We start from the raw sequence: 7,149 nt of genomic DNA on the forward strand, positions 1-7,149 counted from the left end.
ATTGGTTAAGGTTTCGGCAAAAATTGATTTTAGAGCCGAAAGCCGACCCGTTTCGTCCTCATTAGTGCTAGTGTGACTGAAATGGTTGATTTGATTGTGTCCAACAAGTTTTACAGTATATATCTACGTATTTGGAATAGCCCAAATGTATTTGCAACCCCATGGCAATGCCAGCTCTAAAAAGTTGGTTGTTAAATTTTGCGAGACTTAACGTTTAACTACTAACTATCGGCACTGACCAGTCTCCAAGGACAGGTTTGAATATTTCTTAAAATTCTTCATCCTCTCTAAATGACTAAAGTAAAAATATTTCTAATTTTGCTAGAGTAAAGAACAACTTCCTTCGGTTACCGTTTGTAACCAGATCAAGATAGATACAAGTTCCAGTTTTCGTCAAATGAGCAATTGAACACACGATAAAGGCAACGTTGCTAACGCAATGGTTGGTGGTTCCTTTTTTATAGTTGAACGTTGGAGGAACAAGAAAAAAACCGCTCAGTTCAAGTAAATTACGGCAATTTGTAGCATGTCCGTTGATGCCACCCAATATCTTGTCCTGACGTCCTCTGCGAATTCCACACCAAATTGACATGAAACCTGGTAAGCCTCCGAAATTACCCCCATTAATCCACGCCTCATGCAAAAGGAGGCACACAACAAACGTATCCGAAATGCGATACATATCCATTGTACGAACCGCAAAACCTCGTTACCAGACAATGAATGAGGGGAAAATTTGCCGCGTAAAACGCTTTTTTTCACCCAACCGAAAAAAGAAACAATCGAACAACGTTGGTCGTAAAATTTGGGATCTGAATTCCGGACGGAAGAGTCATGTCAAGCTTTGGGATGGACTCCGAAGGATGCTCGTCTTGAAAATGGGTGTTGCAGACCATTATCCTTGGAGGTGAATGGGCATTTGTGAGATTGAAGCCCGTAACAAATGGTCAGAGTAATGAGATCCTGGATTCTCTCCAAATTGTGCTTGGCCTCCGATGCGAAGAGAGATGGAGAACAAGAAAAGTAATGGAGGCTAATTGGCAAGGACCTGGAATTAACATTTTTCTCACTTGTTCAGAAACAATTTATAATTTATCAACCTACCCTTAGAGCTGTCCGCCGGGAAACCCTTGATTGGCAGATTTTGTTAAAGTAAGCCAAAGAATAGATTTCTTGGACAGAACATTTAGCGGCGTTCAAAAATAAGGTCTCTATGGAGTTTCGAAGCCCTGAGGGGAAAATGGAAATGTGAAGACAGAGGAGACCCCTGGACTCCATTTATCCAAGATGTCAAAATCTGCCCTGGAAGAACTCAAAAGAGCACACGCTTTTTGTAGTGCCAACCAGACTACCGCCCCAATCCCGCTTGATGTTGTACAAATAGCAATTACGGGTCCTAATTGACGTCCTCGAGACCCATAAGGACCGATCTTTCGGTTTTAAAATTTTAAAATTCATGAGCTTTGAAAAAGTTTGGGATCACTCGTTGAGTAGGGACATTAGCAATGTCAGACCTTCGTCCTCAAATCGGGCCAATTTCTATCCACTATTGGACTCTGTGAATGAATAATGGATATTAGAACATCAACTTGAACATTGAGTAAAAATACTCACTGTTTCAGAAAGATCTTTCGTAAAGAACATCATGGGTTTGATCTAAGTCGTATTCAAAATAACTTCCAAAGCACCCCTGAGTCTCAGTTGGAGCAAAATTACATTTCCAAGATAAATTGACCGAGTCACTCTGGGGGTAGCAAAAATATACGTACCACGGGGTCGTGTTACGTCCCCTTGTCGAACGCCAAGCGACCATTCCTGGATCCTATCCTTGGTTGGCTCGACGCGGGGCAAGAACCATCATTTGCTATTCACATCAAGGCGAGGAGTGAAAAATTGATCGGCACATTCTGAAATTAGTTGCCTTTGTTTTATTCCTTTTCTGAGCCGAGTTTTTAAGTATTTTCTGCAAAAAGCCATTTCTCTTCTGTCTTCCAAGCTCGTTCCCTCCCCTCATTCCCGAGCTGAAGGCACTTCATTAAATGTATGAAGTCATTGCACACTCATTTGCTTTCGCCGATGATCATCTTCTCGCCCCTGGGTCTGACTTTTTGCTGCATTCTTTGATCTCACACACACACTCACACACCACCACCCTGGCCATCCCCAACACACATACAACTTCATGGGCATTCATGTTGATCAAGGTGTAAATTAATTTCCTGTGCCCTGATCATACTTCATCGCCCCAAATAGATGGGATCAGAGAGAACAGAGTGAGAGAGTGAGACAGAGAGAGAGGGGGGTCTTGATTTTTGCATTCAGTTCAAGCTTTTTTGCTCCCCCTCTCGGGTTCAACGTCATCTCAGGCCCTGGGGCTCGGTTCGGGTTTCCAAACAATGCACTTCATCGCACTGGGAGGCTTTCGGTGGGTCGACCAAGTTCTAGTCGCTATCTTGGTGGTTGTCACAGGTTTCACTTTTACCGATTTCTTGAACGAGCCTTTGAATGGTTGGGCTTAGCCAAACTCTCTTGTTGCTTTTTGGCTTCCATGCAAATGATAGGTACAGTATTTTTTTACTCTTTGAATATTTTTCAAGCCTATTACCCTCTTTTGTAACGGCTCCGAAAGATATTTTAGGAGAGCCAAAATGCTTTGTAAATGGATAAGTCGACGAACAAACAAAAAATTGATATAAGTGATCCATCCATTATAAAGATGACGGATTCAACTTTTAGATTACACTTGCTAGATGTGCTTCTCAATATTTTGCTCTTTCCGAGGAGATCATTGCTACATTCGTTGTTGTTTAGGCAATCCACTTCAATGCATACAATACTGAATTTAAAGTATGGCCAGTATTGGTTTAACTTATCATGACGAAAAAATAAATGATGGCCAACGAAAAAAAATATAATTTTTTTAAAGATGCTTACGAGTAGAAAGCCCCCTCTGGTGTCTGATTCTAGTATAGAGTGTCAAGGAAATGAGTTTGAGTAATCCTCGCCAGTTGTTTGTGACTTGGGGTATTGCTGATGTCATGGTAAACTTTTAGAATGCAAACGAAGATTCCAGTTTTCGGGAGAGCGAGTGATACAAGACCCTCGTTTGTGAACATAATACGCTCAATGCAACGTGGAAGTGAGGTACATTGGAAAACCGTTTTGGATTCCTCTCAAAAACTAGGTTGGCTAGATGAAGAGATAAATCAAGTCAAGAGCTATTTGACAGTTTCTTTCTATTTTGTACCTCACACATGGCCAGGCAAACTCTAGCTCGCTTCTCCAATCCTCTCAATAAGCGAACGGACGGATTATTACTATTATATACGTAGACCAAGAAGATCATTACCCATCATTTGGCAGTGCCAATAAAGCCTCTCTCGACTTTCTTGGAGAATACTTTCCGAGCAAAAAACATGACTGTCCAGTTTTTGTCCCTCCTCCAGGTGAGGAACATAAGTCATGAGTTCGCAATTTGCGAAGCAACTTTTCTTGCCCGAATTCTCCACGATCTTGCCCCATCGAGTTCGGAATGAGTAAACGGCGATTTGACGGATCTGCCCGGATCACGACCAAGTCCCATTTGTGTGATGGCCCGGTTCAGTGTCCAATCCCTGACCAAGCATTGATGAGCTTCTAATAATGAATTGAAAACCATTCCAGACATCTTCGCCCTTGGATGTGAGTTCCAAACTCTGGCAGGCTATCCAAGAGGTTTGGATTGGAGGTCTAACCATCCAGAAATAGTTCTGTTTGAGAGGTCATGTAATGATATCGACTGGCGATTTTTTTTTGTCCAGAGACATTGTTTCGAGATCCCCAAGAGAGATACGATCATGGACTAGAAATTCTACCACATTTTTGAACCCGGGAGTCCTCCTCCATCGTCCACGATATGATCTGCATTTAATAACATGGGCTCTAGAGCCGCATTCACATGGTCACAAACGGACACGATGCTCCGAGGGTCTGTGCCAAAAAGTGAGCAGAATCGTGCAAATTTTTTTGGGTGGAGGGTCAGTTGCACAAGGAGCTCGTGTAAGAAGCCTTGCAAATCATATGTTATCCACATGCAATCCCATGGAAACAGGATCAACCAACTTCGAAGACTTTTAACTTGTGTTTGTGGTAAAGCACCCAGAACGTGTCTCTCAATTGTGTCTTGAAGACCATTTTGAAGCTGAAGAACCTCATGGGGTCATTCGCCAGTTCACCTGAACCTTACAACAGTACACACCGGTCAATGGACTTCAAAGACAAAAAGTCTGGAATTTTTGCGTGAGTGCCTTCTAATTGAAGGGTTTTTGACTTGAGGCTTCAATCACCGAAGAATGCCCACAAACTTTACTGAAGAGAGCCATTCATTCCGCGGTTTTCGACCAAGTTTACGTGTCTTGTGTCAGTCGCTCACTTTAAATCAAGTGATAGACCTAAGACTTTTTCGTGTCTTGTGTCAGTCGCTCACTTTAAATCAAGTGATAGACCTAAGACTTTTTACACAGATTTACACCCGAAAGATTCGATTCGGTTCGATTCAATTCCAATTTGGTGTTGGACCGGCTTTGAGTCGATTAAGGAGCTAGGGCACCTATTGATTGTGTCAGATCTGGGATGTGATTAATGACCAAGAAGCCATTCAATTGATCACACACACTAAAATGGAGAGGGGAACGGCAAAGAAGCAGAACTTTGTCAAATGTGCTCATATTTTATGGAAACACTCACCGTACACTGGATTCTATTTTTTCGCATACAAAAAGCCACGTTGAAGTGGAAATTCCAATTCACGCAGGAGATCTGTCTCGATTTCCTGACGTTTTGGACAGGTCGACGAGGATTTCTTGTTGACTTGTCAACAAGATCTCCTAAAATAAAGCCACTTTTACCAGCGTTGGATTTCTATTCAAAATGCCAGTCTGCCTTCCATTGAAACATCTGATTGATCTCCAGCTAGGCTAACATCGATCTTGATCCCTGACATATTTGTAAACTAGGAAGATGCATGATTTATCGCTCCAAGCTTGCTGTCAAAGACTCGTTATCCCCAAAAGAGCTTATCAAAACCACATAACTAACATCACGGTTAGTTGTTTGACCCAATGCAGTGCATTGTATACCTACATACATACACACAAGTTCACCCTTCCATGATGGCAAAAAAACGTGGGTTGGTGGGTTAGTCACAAACCCTGTTGTTGTGTTCAAATCAAATGCATTTCCACCATACATACTTGATAGCCTCTTTATTTCTGCTTATGCTCTATGGTTCGAATTGCAAATAAGAAAAGCACGTTTTTTCGGCTGGAAACTCCGGTGAAAATCGAGTAGCTACTCGACCAAATGGCGGGAGCGGCATAAAAACGTGTCCGATACCAAATCAATATTTGTTCACCAATTCCTCCTTTGTTTAATTGCACAAAACAAAGACTTTTGGATGAGTGAGTGAGTGAGTGAGTGAGTGCAATCGAGAGGAGCTCTAGAAACAAGCATTTGCAAGATTCCATTCAAGCAAATATTGATTGAATTAACGACTCCTTTGTGGCTGAACAAAAAACTTTGCATTTACGAGCTCTCGCAAGGAAGTCGATCATGAATATCTGCCAAACCTGTTGGACAGGTGGCCTTTGAGAGCAACCACTTACCAACCAACCATCATTTCGCACGCGACATCATCCTCTTGAGCTCGAAAAGTCGATTCTCAATCAAGTCCATTTAAAAATGGCGGTCTGCTACCTGCTTTGTTCCTATAATTCCTCCTTGCAGGCTTCTTCATCTTCTTTTTTTCTTCCACCAAAATTACCAACGGTAAACTTGAGCGATGCCCTTCTTGGTGGCAAAGTCTTCATTTTGAGCCTCGAAGCCAATGATTTTGCTAACCACATGTCAAAAATCGGCCCGCCCAGTTTCGATCACTTTGCCAGTTTATGGAATCAAAACGATACTAACCACGAGGTTTGGCATCAGATCGGGTCCCTCGGATTTCCAAGGGTGCAATCAAGGCGGCTTCGACTGAGAAAATAAGACATTACTGTTTGTGACGGAATGTCTCGGAGGTATTGAAAAGTGTCACTTTGTGGATAAAAGTAGAAAGTCCGGGAAATGCGAGGAATTTAAACATTCCTACTCAGCGAGATGGATACATTCTTGTTTAAATGCCTGGTCTGACTGGTTGCGGTAAACAAATAGAGATGGTCGGGATGAAAGAGGATCCCCCGTACAGTTCTGGCCTATCCACTTCTCGGGGCCTTTAAATAAACTGCAATGTGGACATCATTTGTTATTGGACTGAGATTGCATGTCATGATACTCATATTGGTTTTTCCATTCTGCCTCCATTTTTCAGCCAGATCCGGCCCCCAGCACATCAGAAAAAAAGCCGACACTTTCCAACAAAAATCCCTGGGAATGGTATTGATTTATGGCGTTGCGTTGGTTGGAAGATTTGGGATTTGGACTTGGTCGCGGTGACCCGCTGGATTGAGATTCGGCGGTGGGCAATCACATTAATTGAATGGTACTTGATCGCCTCATTGTCTGGGTTTTATGGCGATTACTACACCAAAACTTAAACTGCAGTGGTGGCCATCGTAGTATTCTAAGAACTATGGACTTGTTCTGCTGGAGAGAAGAACAATGGCGATTCCATTCACATCAAAATTCCATAAACTAAGCCACTTTATGGCTGACTTGAGTGTGGATATCAAGTTCTATAAATCTTGATGATCTCGGATCAGGTGGTGGGCCTAGGTGGCAGTGGGCCCCTCCTACTTATCCACGTCGGCCTACTCTTATCACCCCAGAAAAATAAAGTGTCTTCTTATCGACTTCCAGCGATAAAGATCTGGAATTTGCCGTATAAATCGAAAACGCTACTATAGCTAACTTCGAACAACTAACTCTCGAATGAATTTGCGATGGAGCCAAGTTAGTCGTCAAGAACAATCGGACTTGATTTCCAGAAAGGGGCGGACACAACCGTGGGCCTGAAAATAGGCCGTACATGCCCGCGAGAGCCAACGAGAGAAAGAGGGCCCAAAGTAGTGGGCCTATTCATCTTTGACATATTGTGGCCGGGAGAAAGGGGCAAAAATCTGACTGGCTATTCATGTCATTTTTTGGCCGAGAGTGATGCCATGCCAATGACAACTC

The 7,149-nt window shown here is 42.7% G+C and overlaps 1 long non-coding RNA gene across 3 annotated transcripts; it reads right to left on the bottom strand.

Annotated features, from left to right (window-relative positions):
• Positions 1-303: 303 nt before the first annotated feature.
• LOC131893545 (uncharacterized) lies at positions 304-4,972 on the bottom strand. 3 transcript variants are annotated; one of them, XR_009374710.1, is made up of 4 exons: positions 4,726-4,972; positions 1,770-1,907; positions 1,105-1,556; positions 304-1,048 (listed from the first exon to the last, which is right to left on the bottom strand). It is a non-coding gene; the product is annotated as an uncharacterized LOC131893545 (long non-coding RNA). The 3 variants fall into 3 exon arrangements; XR_009374711.1 differs by having other exon boundaries at positions 304-1,229; XR_009374709.1 differs by having other exon boundaries at positions 304-1,556.
• Between the last annotated feature and the right edge of the window lie 2,177 nt (positions 4,973-7,149).

Source organism: Tigriopus californicus, chromosome 1 (assembly GCF_007210705.1).
Source record: "Tigriopus californicus strain San Diego chromosome 1, Tcal_SD_v2.1, whole genome shotgun sequence".
In the NCBI taxonomy this organism is placed as follows: domain Eukaryota; kingdom Metazoa; phylum Arthropoda; class Copepoda; order Harpacticoida; family Harpacticidae; genus Tigriopus; species Tigriopus californicus.